The sequence below is a fragment of the Nuphar pumila genome, chromosome 6, assembly GCF_984573655.1.
Source record: "Nuphar pumila chromosome 6, dmNupPumi1.hap1.1, whole genome shotgun sequence".
NCBI lineage: Eukaryota > Viridiplantae > Streptophyta > Magnoliopsida > Nymphaeales > Nymphaeaceae > Nuphar > Nuphar pumila.
In genome coordinates, this window is record NC_143254.1 from 30,546,483 (window position 1) to 30,558,186 (window position 11,704).

Sequence of the window (11,704 nt, forward strand, 5' to 3'; positions counted from 1 at the left end):
GCAGTGGCTATGACATCGGACCAGAAGCGTTTAGGGACATTCATGTGAAACATGAAGGCTCTAGCGATGTTTAAGCGAGTCCTATTTTTGCGTTAGATAACTTTATTTTGCTGAGGTGTGTCGACGCAACTGGTCTGGTGGATAATTCTACGACTGGTGAGATAATTGGCAAACTTGATATTAACATACTTTGTCCCGTTATCGGATCTAAGGGTCTTGATCTTGTCATTGAACTGAGTTTGAGCCATGTTTTCGAATTCTTTATAAGTTTTAAAAACCTCATCCTTGTGTTAAAGCAAGTAAACCCATGTGGCATGAGAGCAATCATCAATAAATGTAACAAAATATCTAAAGCCAGAATAAGATTCAATAGGAGTCGGTCCCCATACATCAGAGTGAATAAGAGAAAAAAACTTGTCACTTTTAGTCTCAAATAAAGAAAACGAGATCTGGTTTGCTTAGAGTATTGACATGCATCACATGAGTGTCGATGTAGGATGTGAGGGAATATCCTTTTTAAAGTTTGGTGAGAGGGATGTCCAAGTCTAAAGTGTCGCTTCTCGTCCATGTTGGTCTCTTTTTGGGCAATATGAACCATGTTTTCTGCATCGAGAAGGTAGAGCCCGTTCACTGCCTGGCCCCTACCAATCACCTTCTTCGTGTTTAGATCCTGAAAAACCACATGCTTAAAGGAAAAAATGGTAATGCAGTTATGGTTTTCCGTAATCCTGCTGACTGACATGAGGCTAGAGGAGAAAGAAGGAATATATAAGGCCTCTAAGGGGCCTGGCCCATTAAGGAGAGAAACGTCATCAATGCTTTGGACGAGAATCTGGATATAATTAGCAATGCTAACGGGGCCTTTGTTGGCGGAACGAAGATTGGTTAACAGACCGACCTTACCTGTCATGTGGTCGGTAGCACCCGTGTTGATGACCCATCTGGAACTCATGAGATTGGTGCTAAGGGTGGATATGTTACCTGCAGGTTCCTTTGGTTGACCCTCGAGCAAAGCCGCGAGATTGGATTTATTTATTTGTTGAAGGAGTTACGTGAGGACGTCCATGGTGGTTCCTGCCTTCGACCCTTTGTTGTGTGCCTTTTGCTGCTCAGGGCGGCCATGAAGGTCCCAATATTTTTTTTTAAGTGTCTGAGCTTTTTGTAGTGGCTGCAGCGGGGCCTCATGCGCCCACAAGAATTTTTGTCGGTGCTATGTTCGAGTAGAGTTTTGCACGGTGTCTCCATAGAGTTGATGGAGAAGGTAGCTTTCTCATGAGTTTTGACATGCGGTCTGGGTTCAGATCCTATACTTACAATGAGTTTTTCATGTTGGATGATGAAGCAAACTTCATTGAAGTGAGGCAGTTCTCTGGACATGAGGATTTGGCTACTTAGGTTGTTGTAATCCTATCCGAGGTCGGTGAAGATTTTGAACACCTTGTCTTCTTTGATGTGTCTTTTAATGATGTCTGTATCGTTAGTAATTAGCTGGTAAAGACTTATTTCATCCCACATGGCACGAAGAGAACTAAGGTAAGAGTGAAATGACTTATCATCCTTGGTTAAGTGTGCAATATCATGCATGAGTTGGTAGAGTCTGGCTCGATTATTTTGCTCACCGTAAACCTTTCTTAGGGAGTTCCATATATCTTTAGCAGTGTCGAGGAATAAGAAACCCTCAACGATATTAGGGTTCATGGAGTTTAATAGTCAGGTAATGACCAGATGGTTCCCTGATTCCCATTCGTCATAGGTAGGATCCTCGGGTTTCAAAGGGACGATCTTACCATTGACAAATCTGAGCTTAGATTTTTCGTTGAGGAAGAGTGTGGACGCTTTGGACCATGACAGGTAGTTTGATTCGTTGAGAGGAATGGTAGTGATCTTGAGGGTCGGGTTCTGCTCATGAACGACCATCCTTGATGCACCATGTGTAGAAAAACTTGATTTGTTGCCTCGTTCAGCCATGGATGTTAGAGGGACATGTGTGCGGGGTCAGTCAGAGACTGATTCGAACCTGCTTTGATACCATGATAAAAAAGAAGGAACAAGAGTATGAAGAGGAACGCAAAAGATTAACGTGGTTTGACTCTTGGCCTACGTCTTAGAGAAAGAGATAAACCCACATTATTTCTCTCTCACACACACCCAGGATACAAGGTCACATATATAAATGACGATAGTGTAGGATGTAGAGGGACAGTGCAATACTTATCGTAAGATACGAGGGATAAGGATAAGGAGAGGAACCCGAGTTGGTTCCAAAAGGGACTACGATGGGATAAGGATCAGATCCCATCATGGTCAACGCAAGATAATTTTAATCGTGGCAGCAGTTGGAGAAGAATGGATTGCTTTGATAAGACAGACGGTGACAGGTACTGTTGGCTGCACTTGGAAGTTTTTTTTTATGAACAAAATACGGTGTATTCTACCACCTTTATGGCTATTGAATGGATTTATGCTTTGTTTGAAACGATATCTTCTTCGCTATGACAAAAGAATAAGCTTCAAATACTTGTCTTAGTTAATCGTCTCTGATGCATTTGGAAGAAAACAGTCATGCACTAATACACACAAATTGGACGTAAGTGTGGTTGGTTGAAGTTTTCTTTTTACAGAGAAAGCTGGGGTTAGGCAGACCTCTACCAGTTATACAACTATACCATAGGGAACTTGCAATATGCCAACACATGGTGGCGTGCACTAATTGCTCCTGTCAAACAAGTGGAGCTCCTGTCAGCAAAGAGTTTTTATACTGACGCAATATAACTGTGCCAGCAAAGATTTTTATTGCTGGCTGAGAGGATGCCAATTGTGAACGGTGAGGATGCCAAATCACTTTTCTGGCAGATCACTTCATCTGCTCTCCTTTGAATGTTTTTTCTTTAGTCATTCATGCTCTACATGAATGGCATGTAAAGCATGCAAAATAGATGATTGAAAAGACAGATCTAGGACATAGTGTTTTTTTTAGCGGTTCATGCTCTAGATGAATGGCATCTAAAGCATGCAAAATGGATGGTTGAAACCGCGTTGGGGTACGAGTGTATAGCTTTTAAAGGTGGGTTACGTAAGGCAGGGTAATCGTAGGGCTCACCAGTGTTTGCCTTGCTGGGGAGCAGATTCACATGGATGAGCAATATCATCTGCCAAATCACTTTAATGAAAGTCATTTGACATCCTTACTAACCACAAATTGCACTCAGGTCCTAAGCAATGGACGGTGAAAATGTCAGGTTATTTTTTTAACATGATATGACAGATCACCTGATCAGTTCCAACCAATATAGGCATTAAATTTTAAGGTTTCTTGCAAATCAGTTCCTACCTTATCTACCTTATCTGATTTTCAAAATTGTCCATGTCTTATTCTGTTTTGCAAGTCAGTCATTTTTTTCGTTTAACCCCTGCAAATTCATCCCATGATTAAGGGTCATCCTTAGGGATGCACATGAGTCGAGCTCGGGCATGTTCAAGCTTGGCTCACCCATTTAAACTGGTATACAGGCTTGGCTCAAGCTCGGCCCAAGCCTGAACCACTGGTGTTCAGCCTCAGTTTGTGCCAAGCTCGGCCTGAGCTCATCAGATAGAGACATAGACGAATCCAGCAAGGCGCTAGGCCTCGGTGAACTTTCTGGCCAGTGTGGTTGGCGAAGCTGTGGTCGCAGAGCGTCGAGACAACGATCAAGAGGGCCTCCCAACTATCGATCTCAAACCTGAAGGTGTCGATCTCGCCGGATGGTGGTGGAGGATCTACCAAAGGTGGATCGCCGCTCTACCACCTTTTGTTTCCCAAGAGAGAGAGAGAGAGAGAGAGAGAGAGAGAGAGAGGGTGGGGCGAGGGGCTCGAGGCAAGGTGGGCAGGTCGAGGCTGGGAGGGGGGCTCGGGGCGGGGTTGAGACTCAAAGGCGAGGCAAGTTGGGGTGGGGGCAGTGTGATGCTTTTAATTAATATATATAATACAAGTCAAGTCTTATCGAGCGTACTGAGCCTTATCAAGCTCGGTAGGCCGATCAAGGTCAGCTCATTTGCTCGACTGAGCCTCTGAGCTTAGTTCAAGCTTGGCTCATTTACAAGCCCAATCCGGCTCGGTTAGTTGTTCATCCTTAGTCGTCCCTACCCTCTCACGACAGCCAGTAAATGCCCCATTTTAATCATGAAAAACTCAAAATATATTCTTCTCTCTTAACGACGAGGATACGCAAACCCCTTCATCAATTTGAGAATGAAAGAGAGTAATATTTCCTCATTCTACTACAAGTTTTGATAGAGAGGATTTCTGCTCAAAACCCTCTTAAGTGCAAATAATAGAGTCAGAGTGCTGCTCTCTGATGTTGGAAAAATTATCAGCATACCAACGGGGGGCTCCGTTTGTCTGGCAGGAGCAGTTAGTGAACGTCACCTTATGTTGGGACGTTGCAAGTTCGAACCCCAAATGGTATGGTTGTATAACTGGTAGGGGTCTGCCTAACCCCAGCTTTCTCTGTCGAAAAAAGAAATATAAGCATCCAGAACAATACTAATGCAGAGGAAGAACCCAGAAATACCAAGAACCCAAAATGCAGAGGAAGAACCCAAGTTATTTAAACTCAAAATTTTCCAATAACATCGCAAAAGAAATAGATAAAACTCACGAAGCCAAAACAGGCACATGGTAAAATAGTGCAGTAAGTTATTACAGAAAGAAATTGAAAAACAAAAGGGTGTAAAAAATGAAAAACTCAGAGAGAGAATGTATGCCGAGTAGCTACGGAGGGTGATGGCTGCGCACTTAGCATGTAATGCAGGTAATTAATATTTAGGTTTTGACAAAGGTAAAGTAGCTCTCTTACCATGGTTACTTTCTAACAATAGTTAATATAACACCTTCTTAATAGGACTGTTTCTCAGTAAGGTTTGAAAAGGTGAGAACGGATTTACAAAATCACATAAGGCAGGCAGGGACCATTTTGCAAATCAGTGATAAGGTAGGAACCAATTTACAAAAAACCCTAATTTTTTTTTTCGATAGAGAGCTGGGGTTAGGCATACAACTATTCTATTTGGGGTTTGAACTTGCAACGTCTCAACACAAGGTCACGTGCACTAAATTTTACCAATGCTTTTTTTTCAAACAATCAAACCGTGGAATAACCTCTCTTTCTCTGCCCACGAGCCTCCGCTCAAATGGTAGCTGGGTGACTCATGAATGTCACTATGTCGAAGGGCACACTACAAGGATAAAAGGCTTTAGTAGCAACATTTGTGGCTGCTATTAGTAAAAATGTCGTTGCTATTGAGTCAATGGCAGCGACATTTTTTCGCTACATATGCCTGGCTTTTGTTGCACCTTGGCCGCCAGAAATTTGTTGGCTTTTGTTGTACTTCCTCAGCCAGAAATTTGAGTCACTGTTATTGGTAGCACTATTAGCAGCCAGCATCAACCTCAATTAACAGCAACTTTATAAGTGGCTGACTGTTATTGTTAGGAACAATTAAATAGCTGCCATTAATGTATAAGACGCACGCTATAGCAATAGCAGCGATGTTGATGTGGCTGCTATATTTTAGCAATAGCAGCCAAACAAAAATGCCACTGCTATTGCTTTTTATAACAGCCACTTTGTTTCCTCAGAACCCTCTATTATAATAGTACCCAGTGGGGCGTACCCATGAAAGGGGTACATGGTACCTGAATATTGCATTTATAAGTCTAAATCATTTCTGAAATAATAGAAATGACAGACAATTGCATAGGTCATGTCTAGGCACTTAGCACCATATTCTGGTAGTTGATTAGAGTAGTTATGGATGTACCATCAAGCAGTCATTGTGACTCCTATGACTTAGCAAAATGGATGAGCTTTTACACAAAATGTTAAAAATTGATCTAACTATTTTCCATTCTAAATAAAATGGGTCAATGTTCATGATGAACACTCCTCAATCATGAAAATGGGAATAAAGTGCTCCATTTCAAAAAAAAGGTGAAAAAGAAAGAGAGGTAAACCCTCAGGAGTTTATAACTTCATCTTTTTATTATTATTATTATTTTATATAAGCAAGTCAGGGGAATAATCAGTGGGATTCAAACCTCAGAACCCTCTATTATGATAGTACAACCTAAAGTAATTGATATAAAAGACTAAACAAAATGGACAATTAAAGAACATATAAAAAATATTAAAGCAGGCTCTCCAAGTACGTTTGACAGAAAAGACTAAACCTAAAGTATACACCTGCCCTTATTTTATGTTGCTTATGAATAAGAATCAAAATCTCCAAGTACGTTTAATATCAAACAGAATCAACCCATTGTTAGTTTACACAATGGCCTAATGCATCTGTAGGGTTAGATTTGCAAAAAAAACTATGAAAATCTTGGTTAGTACTAGTTTACATATTCCAATTTCTCTTGATCAAAGGTAACTAAAATATGTAAACCGGTAAGCATTGAAATTTTCATAGTTTTTTTTTTCTAATTTTTTACCATGCAAATGCAATCTAGGTGCATGGCTTTATAGAAAAAGACTCTTGGATCATCTGATTATGATAAATAAGAAGGATCTTTTAAGACTTGAAAATCAATGACTCTAAATTTTCATAAATATTCAAGCATAAAAAATCATATTTTTTATCCGATTACGATGATCCAATAATCGATTCGAATCAATTGAACTACGCTGAAGCAGGGTTACATTTGCAAAAAAAACTATAAAAATCTCTATTTATACTAGTTTACATATTTTGTTACTTTGCATATTCTAGTTTTTCTTGATCCAGGGCAATTAAAATATATAAGCTAGTATGCACCGAGATTTTTATAGGGTTTTTTATTTTTATTTTTAAATTTTACCATATGTATGCAATCTAAATACATTGTTTTATAGAAACAGAATCTTGGATTATTCTATTATGATGTATAAGAAGGTCTTTTAAGGATTGAAAATCAATGGCTCTTGTTGAGAAACTCTGTTTTGATGTCACATAATATGATACACTGTCGTATTTGATTTTATATGATATGATAATATGTCCTCTTGAAAAATGTTATATTATGACTGAATATGTTTTGCCATAAATCTAACGAGTATTTGATGCAAGGATATCTCACCCAAAAAGGATGGAGACTTCCTGTTCAAGTACAACTATGGTGCAATCATACTCCTTGAAGAAAAAAACTTGATGAGCCATGCATTCCTAAAGATCAACTGAAGAGATCGGCTACCTCATGATGAAGATTTTTTTCTTCTTTAGAGTCATATGTAACAGAACCTTCAGGAACATGCATATTGCATATTACATACTCACTCATAAAAGCTATTTCATAAAAGTATACGATAGTTTCAAAAAGTTCCTTTTTGATAATTGTACCTTCTTATAACCCTTTATGAAAAAGGTATTTTGACATGATTTCAAAATGTAATAATTGTACCTTATATCATATACAAGACAACTTGAAAAGTAATGTTTTTAAAAGTAGGAAAAAGACAAAACATGAAATCGGCTACACAAAGAAAAACAAATATAATATGTTTTGAAAAGACTCTAGTTACCTTCTTTAAAGAAATGATTTCAAATATAGGAATAAGACAAAAACATGAAATCGGCTACACAAAGAAAGCAAATATAATATAAGTTTTGAAAAGACTCTAGTTACCTTTTTACAAACCCATAGAATGTCGACTTACTTGAAGTCATCATTCTCTTTGTATAGCATTAAATACCTCCTGTAAGAAATCCTTGTTAAATATCCTTCTCAAGAATGTCGACTTTCTTGTAGTCTTCATTCTCTCTGAAGACTTTGAAAAACACAACATAAAGAAAACACTTGACATGACTATGTACAAATAAATATCTCAAAGCACTCATTGTACTTACACTCATTTAAAGTAAAGAAGTACTTATGTACCTCAAATCATTAATTAGAATAAAGACAAAACTACATAATATCCTACAATCCTACGTTCAATGTACTATTGTAAGAAATGAACTTTTTACATAAAATATATATTACCTAAAAAATTACAACGACTAGTGTACCCTATATTTTACTTTTATGGAAAAAGGCTTTCTCGAATTTCTCTAAAGATGTTTTTGAAATGACATAACATTTCACATCTCAAAAAGGCTACGATTTCAAAAAGTAACGACTACTTTTTTAAAGCTATATAAACACACTCAAATAAACTATTCAACATGGAATGGACGTGTGAGCTTACAACGAGAAAAATTCCTATTCGATATTTGAAAAGAGAGACTTGAAAAAGAAAGAGAAAAAGAAAAGAAAGAAAAGAGAAAAAGTCAAGTATAGCTCTTTGACAAAGAGTATCCTCTGAGTGAAAAGAACAAAACATTCTGAGAATCCTTCATTCGTGCATTCATATCATTTTGAAGGTTCTATAGGAAGTATTGTAACTTTATGTTATTCATTGTTTTCCTTCTTTGTTGAAAGAAGTAGACCTCTGTGAAAGAGAGTGTGCCCTTCTCTGTTGAGAGAAGAAGACCTCTGTGTAAGAGGGTGTTGTCCTTCTCTCTTGAGAGAAGAAGACCTCTGAGGAAGAGGGTGTTGAACTATTTATCCGATGACTCGGATGTTATAGTGGAAAAGCTCAAGTGGTTTTCTTGGGGACTGGATGTAGGTCTGGGTTTTGACCGAACCAGTATAAATTTTGTGTTTTATGTGTTGTGCCTTATTGCCTGATTATTTTATTTTATCGATCTGTATCGTATTTCACTATTCACCCCCCTTCTAGTGGAATTTCATTTGGTATCCGAGCAGGTTTGCTGGTTTCGACATAACAAGTCTTCCAGCACAAATGGCATCTACCTCTTATGCTCGTGATATTGAAGGTCAACACGCATCTCGTCATCCTTTCTTCAACGGCTCCAACTATGAATACTGGAAGTGCAGAATGGCTATATTTCTCAAATCCATAGATTTTGCTGTATGGAAAATTGTTGAACATCCATATACATCTCCATCCACAGACTATAACTTATGGTCTGATGAAGAAAAGAAAATGGCAAACCTAAATGCAAAGGCTATGAATGCCTTATATTGTGTCATTGATCAGAACGAATTCAATAGAATATCTATATGTGAATCTGTATATGATATTTGGCATTCTTTAGAGGTTATTCATGAAGGAACCAACAAAGTGAAAGAAGCCAAAATCTCATCTCTTGTCAGAAAATATGAGTTGTTCAAAATGAACAAAGATGAACCCATCACAGAGATGTTTACCAGATTCACCAACATCACCAACGATCTGAAATCTCTGGGTGTAACATATTCCCAGACAGAAAAGGTGAAGAAAATCTTGAGATCTCTCACAACTGATTGGGAGAAAAAGACTACAGCTATTGAAGAAGCTCAAGATTTATCTAAGCTTACTCTGGACGACTTAATAGGCAATCTTATGGCCTATGAAGTCCACATAAAAGAAAGAAGGGAAGAGGAACAACCGGTAAAGAAAACTCTAGCTTTCCTAGCTCTATCTGAGAATGAAGACTCAGATAAAGAATCCGAAATTGCGCTACTAATTAGAAAATTCCAGCGCTTCATGAGAAGGAACCGGCTTCCAAACAAGCACAAGGAAAGAAAAGATCCTAAGGAAGATCCCATGTGCTATCAGTGTAATAAGTCAGGTCACTTGAGGCGTGACTGTCCCCTTCTCAAAAGAAAGTCCAAGACCGAGGAACCAAAGAAGAGGTTCTTCAAGAAAAAGGCTCTGCATGCTCAATGGGATGACTCAGAACCATCCACCAGTGAAGAGTCAAGTGATGATGAAACCGAAACTGCAAACATGTGCTTCATGGCAAACAAAAGTTCTGTAAGTGAAATTTCTGATTTTTCCTTTGAAGAACTTCTAGATTCTTTTCAAGAACTATTTGAAGAATCTAGAAAATTAAGCTTCAAAAATAAAACTTTAAAATCTGAAAATTTAGAGCTTTCCCAGAAAAATGAAAAACTCAGCAGTGAAAACTCTGAGTTGAAAAAGAAAAATTTTATGCTCACTTCTGAAATCTCTTCTACCAGCTCCAAAACTAAAAATCTGCAAGTAGAAATTTCAGAATTAAAAAGTAAAACTGAGAACCTCTTGAAAACGGTTTTTAAGTTTACTAAAGGAAAAGAGAATTTGGATAAACTCTTATCCTCTCAGAAAGTCTCTTTCTATAAGAATGGTATTGGCTACTCTCATTTCAACAAGCCTTCTTGTATGAATCAAAAGACCACTTTTGTGAAAGGTTCTTCTGAACCTAAAAAGGAGTACTATAATTTTTTGAACTCCTCAAAAGTTGTAGACAAACCCAAATCAAAATGGATATGGGTTCCAAAGTCTAACAAAAAAGGACCCGATTGGGTACCAAAAAAAGGATTTACTTAATGTTTTGCAGGCTCCAAAGAAGAAGAACAGATGGATACTAGATAGTGGATGTTCAAAGCACATGACAGGACATCCAGACCTTTTTGTTGTTCTTCATCATAAAGAAGAAGGAACCGTCACCTTTGGAGATAACAACAAAGGTTTGATAATTGATATTGGTAATATTGGTAACATAGATAAACCTCTTATCAAAGACGTTCTCCTTGTTAAAGGCTTAAAACATAACCTTCTAAGTATCAGTCAAATGTGTGACACAGGTTATAATGTTAGCTTTAATCATGATACATGCCTCATAACAGACACCAACAAAAACATCATCTTAAAAGGTATAAGAAAGAATAATATATATAAACTATACCTAGAAAACATCACAGAACATTGCCTCATGGCTAATAATGACTCACAACATTTATGGCACATGAGAATGGGTCATGTCAACTCTAAGTACATGTCTAAATTAGCTAAAGATAAGTTAGTACGTGGGTTACCCAAAATATCTTTTAAAAAGGATTATTTTTGTGATGCATGTCAATTAGGAAAACTGTCAAAATCATCTTTCAAATAAAAAAATATCATTTCAAGCAAGAGACATTTAGAGCTTCTCCACCTGGATCTTTTTGGTCCTTCTAGAGTAGCTAGTCATAATCACAATAAATACGTTTTTGTTATTGTAGATGACTACTCAAGATTTACTTGGGCAATATTTTTGAAAAACAAAAGTGACACATTTTGTCAATTTGAAATCTTATGTAAAAAATTACAAAATGAAAAATCTTGTTCTATTATGAAAATCCGTAGTGATCATGGAGGAGAATTTGAAAATGAACTCTTTGTAAATTTTTGTAACTTGCATGGCATTTCTCATAACTTTGCCTTTCTTAGAGATGCACCACAAAATGGTGTAGTACAAAGAAAGAATAGAACCCTTCAGGAATCTGCTAGAACTATGCTCCAACACAATAATCTTGCTAAATCTTTTTGGGCAGAAGTTGTTAACACTGCATGCTACATAACAAATAGAGTTCTCATTAGACCCTTATTAAATAAAACTCCCTATGAATTATTCTATGACAGGACTCCAAGAATAGACTATTTCAAAGTCTTTGGATGTAAATGCTTTATCCTAAACACAAAAGATAGCCTGGATAAATTTGATGCTAAATCCGTTGAAGGCATATTCTTAGGATATTCAAGTCATAGTAAAGCATACAGAATTTTCAATAAGAGTTCTAATACTATTGAAGAATCTATGCATGTTAGTTTTTGTGAATCTATTGATCAATCTGTTCATAAGCAAACTAACGATGATGATGTTGAAAGTACAGATTTAT